This window comes from Ursus americanus, chromosome 27 (assembly GCF_024610735.1).
Source record: "Ursus americanus isolate L20-20 chromosome 27, mUrsAme1.1.p, whole genome shotgun sequence".
Classification (NCBI taxonomy): domain Eukaryota; kingdom Metazoa; phylum Chordata; class Mammalia; order Carnivora; family Ursidae; genus Ursus; species Ursus americanus.
Genome location: NC_142153.1, coordinates 10511052 through 10523521, shown reverse-complemented (window position 1 = coordinate 10523521; position 12470 = coordinate 10511052). Strand labels below are relative to the sequence as shown.

The window sequence follows — 12470 nt, the reverse complement described above, 5'->3', positions numbered from 1 at the left end:
CCTTACCGTACCTGTATTTCCCATCATAGCACCTAGAACTGCCAACTACATTTATTTGCTTGCTTGCTTCCTCTGCCAGACTTCCAGTTCCTGCACCTTTCAGGGTACCCAGAATAAGTAGGAGTTTTTGAGAGATTTAAAATCAGAGTGAATTTATTTCAGTAGCTTAAGACAATCAAACATTGGCTTATTAATTAAATGCACACAGAGTAATCCTACAGTAATTGGTTCCTGAATCTCAGGGTAATTACACTTTTGCCATCTTTGCCTGAATATGAGTCATGGTAGAGGACAGAATGGAAAGAGCTCGGGGATATTGGTCTCCCTAAGAAAGCAGATCATCAAAGAATCACAATATGCAGAAGAATTTGCTCCTGTAAGAAAGGATTCTTTCCTTGAGTCTCCATATCATCTCAAGATAAAACCTCAAAATGATTTAGCCAAGGAAACCAGAAACTGGATGTGGAATAACAGCACTTTGCAAGTTGGGGTGGGTTACAAACTAAACAGATATAGTTACTTTTTTTTTTTCAGGCACGTGTATTGTTTTTGCAATAGCTTTATTTCGATATCATTCACGTACCACAAATTCACCTGTTTAGAATGTATGATTCAATGGTTTTTAGTATATTCACAAAGTTGTGCACCTGTTGCCACCACCCGTTTTAGAACATTTTCATCAGCCCCCAAAGAAACCCTGTGGTTTTAACTATCAACCCCAGCTGCAGCACCACCCCGGCCCTCGGCAACCACTTACTTATTCTCTGTCTCTAAAGATTTGCTCATTCTGGACATTTCACACGAATGAAATCATGTAATATGTGGTGTTTTGTGTCCAATTGCTTTCACCTAGCAGAGTGTATTCAAAGCGCACCCACGTTGTAGCAAGTGTCAGTACTTATTTCTTTTTATGACTGAGTAATGTTGTATCGTTATGGCTGTATCAGTTTTGTTCACCCTCTCATCAGCTAATGTGCATTTGGGTTGTTCCCCTCAGCAGCTATAATGCATAGTGCTCCTGTAAGTAGTCATGTGTGGACATGCGTTCTCAGTTCTCTCGGGTATATAGCTAGAAGTAGGCTTGTTGCATGCAATGATACAGAGGTGTTTCTCTCCTCCCCCTACTAGATTACAAACACCCCCAGGGCAGAACTTGAGGCCTTCATATCCTGGCCCGGTCCTATGTACATAGATGTTCATTCAATGTTCATGGACTGGAATGAAGAAATGGATGATATTTGCAATTCTAACATGGAACATGGTAGGGAGTTGGGAGACTAGACAGGCAGCATCAATAAAATGCATGTTTTAAAAAAACTCAAATCATGAACAATCTTTTTTTTTTTTTTAATCATGAACAGGGGCGCCTGGGTGGCTCAGTCGTTAAGCGTCTGCCTTCGGCTCAGGGCGTGATCCCAGGGTCCTGGGATCGAGCCCCACGTCAGGCTCCTCCACTGGGAGCCTGCTTCTTCCTCTCCCACTCCCCTTGCTTGCGTTCCCTCTCTCGCTGGCTGTCTCTCTGTCAAATGAATAAATAAAATCTTAAAAAATTAAATAAATAAAATAAAATCATGAGCAATCTTGACACTGGAAGTAAAATTGCAAAAGATACTTCTCGGAACCCCACCATCCCTTCTGTAAAATGGGAACAACAATACCTTATGGAGTTGTTGTGTTAAAACCATCTTCTGTCTGAAGAGGCCTCAAATAGAGTTGGCACACACACTAGGCACTCAACCAACACTATGTAGCTGGTTAAATTCAGTACGGTCCCTCACCCACAAACCAATCCATACTTTGGCCTTTTGTGACATCTCGTCTAGCTTTGAAACCTTGTAACCTTGAAAAGGCCGGGTTTTCATTTCACCTTCAGCTCTGTCTTTTGCTGCCCGTAAAATTGTTATGCATCTGTCTGCATATCAAAGCAGTTAGTTTAGCAAGTGGAAAGACATGACTGACTTATCTAGTGACACTTGCTCTCAGGGTAAGAATTAGAAATACCACCCCACTGGGGTGCCTTTGGGGGTGCAGTTGGTTAAGCATCTGACTTTTGGTTCTGGCTTGGGTCTGATCTCAGTGTGGTGAGATCGAGCCCCGTATGGGGGTCTATGCTCAGTGTGGAGTCCGCTTGACTTTCTCCCTCCCTCTGCCCCTGTGCCCTGCATGCTCTCGCTCTCTCTCTCCTCCTCTCTCTCTTTCTCTCTCAAATAAATAAATACATATTTTTAAAAAAAATATCACCCCACCAATTCTGCTTGGCAACATTTCCCCATCCCTGTGGCGAGTTGTGCCCACCAAAAGCTGCACACTCCACATCTGGCGAATTAGACTTTTGCCCTCAGTTGGGGGCATGAGCAACCTTTTTAGAACATAGTTCGTCTATTGTTTAGATATCACATAGACGCGATCTGTCTACGTCTTTTCAGAGTGTGATTCTTGAGATAATTTAGGAACAAAAACCAAGTGAGGGAGTATAGTATATTACATATACTATTATGTTAAGATATGTTAAGAAAACAAAATGGGCACCTAGTTAAATACTTTCGTGATGGGTTAAATTTTGTTGATTGGGATTATTTCCACACTAAAACCAAAACTGAAATGACAGTATCTCTAAATTTCAGAATATGAATGCATTTCAATGACTTTCATGTTTAGGTACAAAACTCAAGGTAGAAACAAACAAACAAAAAAATCACCTACATCAGTCTTGCTTTACTGACTAGATAAAAATATGTTATCAATAAATCAAGTCAAAAATCTAAAAATCGCTGGCCTCAGGCTACTATGTATGCAGTATAATTTTTGGTAAATGAAGGAGACTTCTAAAACATTTGAAATTTTCTAACCTCATGAATTGGCAAAAAAAATTGTTTTTATCTTGCTTACACTATTAATTTGTTTATTACCTTCTTTTAATAAGCAGAGCAGAGGGGATGTCCTCATTTCCTGTTCGTAAACTAATCCCCAATTAGCACTGTGAGAACTACTGAGTTTTATTGCAAGGGTCAACAAGTACCCTAAAGGTTCCCAATTTGTGGTGGCATGTGATGATTCACAGACATGCCACCCTCAGGCTATTACCAACAGCTAAATCTTACGATGGCTTCTCACTCCATGCACCCGCACCCACCAGCTCCAAGAATCACAGCCAGCAATGTTGAAGCTCCATCCCTGAGGGGCTGAGGACGCAGTTTGTTACGTGGAACTGGACCCCATTTGGGAAAGGTAGGCAGTTCCTGTGTCACCATCACAGAAAGACCTAGAACGAAGAGAGGGTCTTGGAGACCAGCATTCCCCCTTCTTACCATACTCCTCGCACCCTGCACTGTGGGCAGAGATGTGAGCAGAGACAAGGCTGACCGAGACCCACAGTTCAAGGACTTTTTATTACTGTTGTTTTTCCATTCGAAGGGAGGGGGAACAGTCAAGAGGAATATGTGTGTGTATATTTCTTGAAACCCAGAGGTTCAGATGAAAAAAACAATCCGTCAAAAATGTCCTTAGTACAGAAGTTGGCAAAACAAATAGCCTTTTTTTTTTTTAAACTGAACTTTGTAACAGGAGAAATTCTCTCACAAGGAGAGAGTGTTCCTGAGCCAAGTTTAGGCAGGGGAAAATTTCTCCAGCATGTCAGGAACGAAACTGACGTTCCATTAAGAAAAAACAAATGTGCCAAGGGAAAGAGTAAGGGGAAAAGGGGCACGAGAATTCAGACGGAGCTTTAAATTCCAGACAGGGCGCTGTTGAGAGCCCACGGAAGTCCCCCTCTGAAGGGAGACCGCAGCCCATTTCTCCCTGGAGCTCCCAGCCCCAGTGGACATTTCCTGTTCTGCCTCTGGAAATGCAGGCCAAAAATTACAAAACATCCTTTTCCCTCTGACCAAGTGCTTGGTTCGGAGACCATCCCCTTCCCACGTCTGTGATCTCAGTGCCTGCCCTCCCCTTCCTTCCGCGGAACCCCTCCCTGAGCAGCAGCGCCGGCTTCCCAAGGAGGGATGATGCGTCCGCGGTAGCAGGTGGTGCCAACGGCAGCGAGACGACCCTGGGGACCCCAGCCGGAGAGGTAGGAACGGGCGACTGGACATTCTTGCGATCGCCTGACATTTATTGAGCAAAAGGAGGCACTTGTCCTTTAAGCCTTGGGCTGAGGGCGTTTTCTTGCCCATGGGTGTGCGTGGTGGGTGGGCGGACTCAGGCAGAAGGTCAGACATTTCTTTCCCCTCTCTTTCCAAACTGAACTTTAAATCTTGGGCTTCTGGAAGCACACGTTTTGTTGGAGCTCTGGTATGGAAAGTGTCGTGGCAGAATTCTGAGAGTTCCCTGAATTCTGGGGTGGGTGTTTGTGTTTGCTTTGTTTTGAGTGCCTGGAATGTCAAGGAGCATTCATGAACACCTTCAGCTCTGGGGAGACTGATGGAGACATGCGTGACGTGCAAGGACCGGGACCATGTGTTCTGTTAGCTCCCGGGGCTCTCTTCTTCCCTGCCCCCCACTCCCACTCTGAGTTGCCCCTCCAGGCCTGCGGATGCGGCCCGTGCCCCCGAGGGCCCTGGAGCACCAGTGCTGGGCGATTCTGGGCAGAGCCCAGGTGCCGTGGGAGACCCAGGTGACCGTGGCAGAGGTAACCTGTGCACCCAGGAGGCTGTGTGGGGCCCTTGGCTTTGTCGGGAACGCGCTCCCGGCCGTCAGTGGCGGGAAGGCTAGCCTTGACACCAAGCGTGCTGACATTGGACTGACATGGAGAACTCAGCGTGGCTTCTGCACAAGGAGTACTCAAAAATTTACGAAGCAGTCATAAGTGAGGCGTTTCAAACGCCCTTCGTTTGAACCCCTTGGCTTTTACTCATCCATAGCACACATGCAGTCGGCGGCCACACACATACTGCCTTGCCCTGCTCTCGTCACAGGCCACAGCAACGACAGGGTGCGTTGAACAAACGAGTCCTAACCTCTTAGCGGGTGATCCCAAGACAGCAACTAACTCTTGGTGGGCACGGGCTGTGTGCCAGGCACCGTTCTAAGGGCGGTAGGCGTCGTTATCACCATCCTTAGTTACAGATGAGGGTGTTGACTCGGCAGAAACAACTAGTCCATGGCAGAGATGGGACCTGCACTGAGGTAGCCTCGGCCTCAAGTCCCTGCGGACCTGCTCTGGAACCAGGCAGAGCGGGATTTGGATCTTGGTTCCAGCATTGCCTGGCTGGGTGGCTCTGGATAAGTCCTCGGCCTCAGGCTCCTCATCTGTAACATGGGATAGTAATCACCCCACCTCACAGAAGTGTTGTGGGAGGGAAATTAGTTTTAGATTATTTTACTGAAACAAGTGAACAAGGCGAACAAGCTCCTCCCTGTCCCTCTAGTGTGTGGTGTAAATGAAGAAGGAGCTCGTGCAACTGAAAAGCCTCGAGGTTCGGTAGGAGCTAGCAAGAGTGCCGTGTTCGGATTTGCACCTCCCGCGAGGGACACTGGAGCCCACTTGCCAGCCAGTTCAGGACCGTAGCTGCCAGCTCACTGGACTCCCAAGCTCCCTAAGGGCAAGGTTCATGTAGTGTATGCATTTGTTTCTCTTAAAAAATGCTTCTCAAACTGTGGTCTGAGGACATCATTGCTGTTTAGAGGGGACACGGGGTCCTTTTGGGGGAGGAGCTCAACCGGGAGCCCGCAAGCACGCCAGAAGCAGTTCCAGCTTTCCTGACTTATATGTTGGGGTGCCCACTTGAAAGAAAGTTTCGAAAACCATTTTCAGAACTGCTAATCTGGAACGACTAAAGTGGGCTGGAAGTGACTGCTTCAGGAGCGAGACTGATTCACAGTGGGATTTCTAGCTCCCCCGTCTAAGCGCTCACTTGGCCCTCCCACCCCCTCCTATTTCGTGGTCACCTCCTGCCCAGGGACACGAAGTGGAGCTGTGTGCCAGCCAGGTGTGGGGACGGGCTCTTCCATTCCAGGCAGGCTGTCCTCGTGTGCAGGGACAAGCAAGGGCAGAGTTCCGGAGAGCTTGCGTTACAACCCTGCTGCTCTCTGAGTCTTTTCTGAATGTGCCCTTCTCAACTCTGCTCACAGTTATGGACTGCATGATCAATAATCTTAATAGCTGCCATCGATCTTCCTTAATGATAACAGCTTACTGATTGAGCCAGGCACTGTGCTGAGCACATTACACGGATTAGCTCATGCAATCCCCACAAAGGCATGTTGCCCACTCTGCTGATAAGGCATGTAAAGGTAGAGACGTGAATTGACTTGCTCAAGGGCACCCGGCCAATTAGTGCCAACGGTGGGTTTGGAGCCCCATCCTCCGAGACTGAGCCACACTGCCTCGAATATTTTTGCAGCCCTGTTTGACAGAGGTAAGAGGGGTATTGTGGTGTGTTTTGTTCATAGTTTTGGCAAAGGATGCCCCAGAGAGAAGGCTGGAAGGAACGGAGTGACGGGGTCAGGACAGAATGTTCCGTGGAAGGAAGGGCACTTCTGTGAAAGAGTGGAGTCAGGAGTTTTGTTCAAGCGGTATCCCCGATAAACTTCACCTCTTCTCTCAGAGGTGGTATGGTTTAGTGGGAGAGAGCATCTCGGTAGCCGGACTCCTTGGGTTCAAATCCCAGTCCTGCCACATATTAGCTCGGTCATCATAGGCAAATTATCAAAGTAATGCCGTCCCATGTAGAGGGACGATAATGACAGTATCTATCTCACAGAGATATTATTACCATAAAATGATGTAGTCCGCAGAAAGCATTTAGAGCTGTGTCTGGCACGTGGTAAACACTCAGTGAATATGTTATTATGTGCAAAAGAGGTTGTTTGGGATTAACCTGAGGGGGTTGGGCAGCCGTCTGGAAATAAGTAGCTGCTGTTCGAGACTATAAAATGGACACGAACGATTTCGACTGTGAGCTTGAGGGAGAAGGTTGCTTCTGGACCCCACCCAGAAAGGCCCAGGGTCCCTGAGAGACAGCTTAGGACCTCGGAGAAGGAGCTGAGCTGTTCTCCCAGAGATTAAAGGGGTGGAACTGAAGCAACTAGTCTTGAGGGTCGCCTTGTCAAATTGGACCCGTCGATTAAATGAAGTGTAATTTCTTTATCTTTGAAGTTATGGAAATTAGTCCCACCTCTGACCTATTGTTATCTCAAAAAACAAATTTGCTTGTTTTTTCAGTGAGTAAACGCCATTGGCTGAACCACTTATATTTTTGGAAGGATGACTTTAGGATTTCAAGCTGAGATATAAAATTTAAGAGCTAAATATAGCAGATAAAAAAACCAGTAAGGAGATCATGAATTAAAAAAGAATTTTGTGGCTTTTTCAAAGAACAAATCTGTGAGCCTAGCTTAAGTCTAGATTAAATTTGCAATGATTCTGAAAGTTATGAGCATCAGTTTGCCAGCCTTTACTGGAAGTAAAAGTGGGCAAGAAATAAATTAATAATTGACATTTATTGAGCGCTTACTAGGAGCCAGGCCCTGTGCTAAGTGCTTCATATGCATTTTCTCATTTGTTTAATCCTCAAAACTGCATATCAAGAGGCTACTCTTGTTATCCCCAGTTTACAAATGAGGAACAAACACACCCAGCTGGTAAGTACTGGGGGGTAGGGGCGGCGGCAACACCGACTCAGGACTGTCTGATTTGCCTGTGGGTGCTTAAAGCTTGCAGTTGGGTTCTTGTAGGTCTAGTCCTCCCTGACTGAGTCCATTTCTGTCTGTTTGAAATCTGCCGTGTTTGGAAGAGGATGGAGGGAGCAGGACACCCACAGCATGAAGTCTGAGCGCAGCGCTAGGCGTTTTGGAGAACAGGGGGCAGAAGATACAAAGGGTGCCTGATATGGGTGGGGAGGGGCACAGCGCACCCGCCTCTAAGCAGGCCTACCGTCAGGCAGGGCCCGGTGTGGGTAAACCCGTGGAGCGGGTTGCCATCTTAAGCTATCTCCGTGCTCTCCCAGAGGCCCTGTGTCCAGGGATTCCTCCCTCCTTTTCTGCAAGAATCTGTTGCTTACTGACAAGACAGAGAAGGTCCCAGCTGCAGCCTCCCACTGGGCCCTGCTCTGCACCTAATACCCTCAGTACCCTGGATCTAAAATTAATCCTAGTTCTTGTCCATCAGAACGCCCTTGGGCCAGTGCTTGACTTTTAGCAAACTACTGGGAAGTGATTAATAAATGAGTTGATGTGCAGGTGCGGCTCTCCTGGGAGACAGATGTCGCGGTGCCTAGAATAGGAGAAGCATATTGGAAGAGGGAGACCCCCCCCCCAGGCACCCCCTAACCACATTCCAGGGTTGTAATCTACCCCATCGCTGGAAAGGCAGGCTCCTTTCTGAGGGTCTGAGGTCCACAGCGCAAGCTTCTCTTATGTTCTTTTTTTTTTTTTAACTCAATTAGCCAACATATAGGACATCATTAATTTCAGATGTAGAGGTCAATAATTCATCAGTTGCGTATAACACCCAGCGCTCATCACATCACGTGCCCTCCTTAATGTCCATCACCCAGTTACCCCACCCCCCCACCCCTCCAGCAACCCTCAGTCTGTTTCCTAGAGTTAAGAGGCTCTCATGGTTTGTCTCCCCTCTCTGATGACTTCCCTTTCAGATTTTCCTCCCTTCCCCTATGATCCTCTGCGCTATTTCTTATCTCGTGTTCTTGATAGAGAAGCTGCTTGTCTGAATTCTCAGAAAGCATTTATGGTACCGACGCAAGCGGGCAGCTCTGGGCAGCCATGTGAAGTGGGTGAAGCCATCCCTCAGTGCGCAGGGCCCTTTCTCTCTGTCCTTTTGTCCTTCCTGGTGGCCCCTCTTCCTCCCACCTCCGTCTCTCACATGCAGACTCCTCTTTCTTCCTATCTCCAGTGGGACCTTCGGGCCGGCCCTTAACTCCCTGAGCAACCTTAAAGCACACATTTCCCAAGTGTGGGTGTGTGTACAATGAGATCCGAATTGTTTTTTTTTTTTTAAAGATTTTATTTATTTATTCGACAGAGATAGAGACAGCCAGCGAGAGAGGGAACACAAGCAGGGGGAGTGGGAGAGGGAAAAGCAGGCTCATAGCAGAGGAGCCTGATGTGGGGCTCGATCCAGCAGCGCCGGGATCACGCCCTGAGCCGAAGGCAGACGCCCAACCACTGTGCCACCCAGGCGCCCCGAGATCCGAATTGTTTTGCTGAGCACAAGATGACAATGGAATTTAGGAATCAGCAATTTGGGGAGGGTTTTTAGGGCTAGAGGTCTTGGTTAGACCCCCCCACCCCCAGAACATACACTTATAAACCAGTGCTCATGTGGGGCCCATCAGGAGTTGTGGAGGGTCCCGGTTAATGATGACAGGTGGGGCCTAGGGGCAGGGAGGAAATCTCGTTTATCCCAGGCCACCCAACCTATGTGGGGATGGGGTGGGAGGGGTGGATGGTTTACACCGTCCGCTCTTTCAGGCCTGGAGGGCTCATGAAGATACTCTCTTCCTTTGCCTCATCCTCCATTTTGAAAGAGAGGTGCCAAAGAGACTGAAGCAGACAGGAGTAGCTGGAAAGGCAGGCGTAATCGAGAACAAAACGTCTCAAGGCAGCAGGGGAAGGCTTGGTGTATGTTCATTGTTCAGTGTGGGGCTCTCCTGGACCCTTGGAACTTTCCACAGTTTGACTCTCAGGCTAATTATTACCATCTGTGTGGTTGCTGGCAGCCACCCCTGTGCCGGGCCTGCCAGTGGAGTCGCCGGGCCAGGCCGAGGGCCGCACCAGCTGCTGCCAGCTGCTGAGGCCCCCCGGAGTTTTCTTGAGGACCGAGCAGACGTGCCCACTGACTGCGTCCTGGCCGTGGGTGGGTGGCTTGCCTTTCTGTCTGCCTCCTCCCATCATGCCGTTGGCTGCCCAGGGCCTGCTCTGGTTTTCTGGCCCCACGTGCCCCTTTCCAGCATGCCTGCGATATGTCCACATGGTGAGCGAGCACAGTCTGCTCCTCTCCTTGGAGGGGCTTGATAACCAGCCTCCCCGGCCCATCCTTGCACACATGCAGAGATGCGTCATGGAAAGAGAGGCCTGCTTATATTTTAGTAAGTAAACAGCTGTCAGGACTCCAGACACATGTCAGCCTCAGCCTCGTAAGGCATTTAGTCTGCTTCTAGAATCCCAAGCATTAGAGCTACAAGGGATCTTAAAGACTTTCTAGTCTAATTTCTTCATCCTACAGGTGAGGAGAAGGAAGCCTAGGGAAGTAGGGACTTGCCCAAGGCCACAGAGCTAGGATCCAGGGGGCCCTCTGCCTCGCAAAGCCAGTCTGTTATGTGGACGGTCTTGAGAAGGGATTGGAGTTATATGGGTGCCAGAGATTTCCATTTGCCCTTATAAATCCACTCTCCACTCTTCTCCACTCTTCTCTGTGTCCAGGAGGCTGACCTGAATGGCTCCCTTGCATTTGTGACCAGAGGCCACTGAGAGGAAGTCAGAGCAAGGGAAGAGGGTGATAGGAGGTGCCTCTTCCCCTGCTGCTTTGTTGCTGCGTTACTGCGGGCCGACTGTGTCCCCTGGCTGCAGGCCACGACTCCTGTCCGGCCCTCTCTCTCTACACAGCTCTGTCCCCCTTAACCCTGGAGGCCTGGGGTGGGGTCCCCCCCACCGTTCAGCTCTGTGAAACGGCACTCTCTTGATGTCTCTCAAACTCTACTCAGACATTCATATACAGTCCCTTTATAGAACTCTCAAACTGGGGACGGTCCTGACCGATATGTGGGGGTGGCTTTGTTTATCACAGAAAGAAAAGTCTGCATGAAAGGAAGGTGAATTTAGGAAGATGGTGGACAGGTTTCCTGCGGCTGCAACAAATGACCACACACTGGGCGGCTTCAAACAGCAGCAATGTTTTCTTTTACTGGTCTGGAGGCCAGAAGACCGGAGTCAGTGTCACTGGGCAGAAACCGAGGTCTCACCAGGGCCATGCTCCTCCAGAGGCTGTAGGAGAGGACCTGTGCCTCGCCTTCCTCAGCGTCTGCTGGTCGCCTCTATTCCTCAGCTTGTGGCCACGTCACTTCAGTATTGGCCTCCATGGTCGCATTGCCGGTTCCTCTTTGTGTGAAAACTTCTTCTGCTTCCCTTTTATACGGACTCTGGTGATTGCATTCAGGGCCCACCCAGATAATCCAGGATAATCTGTCCGTTTCAAAATCCTTAATTACATTTGCAAAGAAAATGACATTTTTCTAAATAAGGTCACATTTACAGGTTCTAGGGAATGGGACTTGATATCTTTGGGGTCATTGTTCAGCTTACTAGAGAGTGATAGAAGCACTGATGAATCCCTTCAGAACGATTCTTTTTATAAGATTTTATTTATTTGAGAGAGAGTGTGAGTGAGCGAGAGAGAAAAAACAGGGGGAGGGGCAGAGGGACAAGCAGACTCCCTACTGAGCAGAGAGCCTGACCTGGGGCTCGATCCCAGGACCCTGAGACTAGGACCTGAGCTGAAGGCAGACGCCTAACCGACTGAGCCCCCCAGGGGCCCCCAGTTTTGCATTTTACATTTAGGTCTGTGATCCATTTTGAGTTAATTTTGTGAGGGTACAATGTCCAGTTGTTCCAGCACCATTTGTTGAAAAGCCTATCTTTGCTTCATTGTCTTGCCTTTGCTCCTTTGACTGTATGTACATGGGTCTTCTGTGCTCTCCGTTCTGTTCCATTGATTTATTTGTCTATTTTTTAATTAATTATTTATTTATTTATTTTTTATTTATTTGTCTATTTATTTGTCTATTCACCAATACTGCACTGTCTTGAGTACTGTAGCTTTACAGTAAGTCTTGAAGTTGGGTAGTGTCAGTCCTACAACTTTGTTCCTGTCCTTTGAAAGTGTGTTGGCCATTCTGGGTCTTCTGCCTCTCCATTTAAACTTTAGAATCAATTTGTTGACATCCAAAAGATTTCCATGGTCGTTCTGCTTACGAATCTCTGCTCTGGTAAGCAATGACTTTCTATACTCAACTGTCGGTCTCTCCAATCTTGGGTGCAGTGGTTTGTCCAATGTCCTTCCCTCTCCTATGGATCCAAGAAGAGTTGTTGATTTTTCAGTCTGTTCAGCTTTTTACTTGCTGTTAGGACAGAGTAGTAACTTCCAAGCCCTTTACATGCAGTACTGGAAAAATCCAGAACAATTTTAATGGCACGCATTTATGGATACCTCTATGTTTGACAAAAGCATTGCTCAATCATTGGGAGACACATACTGCTGAAGATGCCTTTCAGCCCCTAGACTCTAACTTCCTTATCTTTGGGCCTGGCTGCTGGATATCACTGTGACATTCCCGTTCTGAAGCCAGTTGTGTCGTCACCAGGCAAAATGCTGTGGGAAACAGAATGGTAGCCGATGTGATAGGGACATGCAAGTTGTGGGAAGGCTTAGCCTAGGGACATTTAGTATGTGGAAGTCATTTGACTCAAGGAGTTAAAACCTAGAGCACAAAAACTGAAAGAAATTACCTACCTCCATC

General features: G+C 48.0%; 1 protein-coding gene across 3 annotated transcripts in view; it reads left to right on the top strand.

Moving 5' to 3' along the window:
• The first annotated feature begins 3587 nt into the window (after nt 1–3587).
• TACC1 (transforming acidic coiled-coil containing protein 1) overlaps nt 3588–12470 on the top strand; it is a 112066-nt gene continuing 103183 nt past the window's right edge. The window contains exon 1 of one of the 3 annotated variants that reach the window (XM_045779314.2): nt 3588–4066. The gene's annotated coding sequence lies outside the window, so the exon portion shown is untranslated. The remainder of the gene's footprint in view (nt 4067–12470) is intronic. The other 2 variants (XM_045779307.2, XM_087856389.1) reach the window with 2 other exon arrangements.